The sequence below is a fragment of the Choloepus didactylus genome, chromosome 16 (assembly GCF_015220235.1).
Source record: "Choloepus didactylus isolate mChoDid1 chromosome 16, mChoDid1.pri, whole genome shotgun sequence".
NCBI lineage: Eukaryota > Metazoa > Chordata > Mammalia > Pilosa > Megalonychidae > Choloepus > Choloepus didactylus.
This window is the reverse complement of record NC_051322.1, coordinates 35,028,021-35,029,591: the sequence shown is the minus strand read 5'-3', so window position 1 is coordinate 35,029,591 and position 1,571 is coordinate 35,028,021.

Here is a 1,571-nt window from a genome sequence, read left to right as displayed (position 1 = left end):
TGAGAGAAGTTGGATTCCAGAGATAAGTCAGAGGTGGAGCTAATCAGAATTGCCAGCGCATCTGGTGTGGGGTGGGCAACTGGGCAAGCACCCATCCCTTTTACTGAGACTGGGGAGCCTTGCAGGATAATCAGGTTTGGGGAGGTACAGGGCAGTCAATCACACCCAACCTGAGATACCCAACACAGCTTGCATTTTACTACATGGAATTTTCTAGATGTGGGCCACCCACACGTATCATGAAAACCCTGAGGCCCAGAACAAACTCAAGTTCTGAATGATCAAAACTGAGTCAGCAGGGCCTTAGTGTTAAGTGTGGATTTGCCCACATAGGTTGGCTCAGCCACTCTTTACCCATCATACCAGATTACCCAGAGCCCCCTCTTCCCTGTCTGAAATGACCTACGGAGAGACAGATAAAAAGACATTTGAGAGATGGGGTGGGGATGGGGAGAGAAAGGAGGCTCACGCTCACTCGGGGCTAGTGCCACAGCTCTTTTGGATGGTCTGTGATCTGCAGGGCTGCATTAGGATGTGTGGGGGCAATATGCAGTTTTGCTTTGGTGAGTTTCTTCCTCCATTAAAAAAAGTATTAAAAATTATGTTTTATGACTGCATTGGTATCAAGGTGAATATAATCCCGGCTAGACCATATGCATTTTTTTCTCCTGATTTTAAAAGAAATTAAAGCATTTTTATGGGCCCCTAGAAGTAGTGTGGGTGCCAGGCACTGAGCCTGCTGTACCCAGGGGACAGTCAGTCCTGTATACAGGAAGGAAAGGAGGGTGAGTCTGCAGTAGCAATGGCACCCAGAGACCTGGGCCCATGTCCTGATTTTCGAACAGTAACCTATCTGACCTGTGTTAGGGTTCTCCAGAGAAACAGAACTGACAGGATATATATGTAGGTAAATATTATGAAATTTTGTTGTAGGAATTGGCTCCCTTGACCATGGGTATTGGCAAGTCTGAATTCTGTAGGGCAGAATACATTGGGAACTCCCTGAAGGTTTCATTGAATACCCAGGAGAAGCAGCTGGCTAATGTAGAGAGAGAAATTCTTCTTTCTGACTACTGAAGTCCAGTTCTCCCTTTAAAGCCTTCGACTGATTGGAAGAGGCATCTCTCCTTGCTGAAGGCAGTCTAGTTGGTTGATTGTAGATGTAATCAGCCCTAGATGCAATCAACTGACTCATAATTTAAATCCACAAAATACCCTCACAGTGAAAATCAGGCCAGTGCATTCTTGACCAAACACCTGTGCACCTTAACCTAGCCAAGCTGACGCTGAACTTAACCATCAGAGACCTCTGACCAGTCTCCCCACCTCTAAGGCCTCTGTGTCCTCATCTCCCTAAGGATGTGCCTGCCTGGACCTCCCTACATCCCAGAAATAACTCCCCACAATTCCAACTAAAGCCTGCAGACCACTTGCTTCATTTTAGTTTTTTTACTCCAAGGAAGACTCTTCCCTCAACTACAATATTAAACTCGCTTTCCTTTTCTGGATCTCCTCTCATTGAATCATGTGCCAGCGTGTGCAGTCCCTGATTTCCAAAACGTGTCCATAAA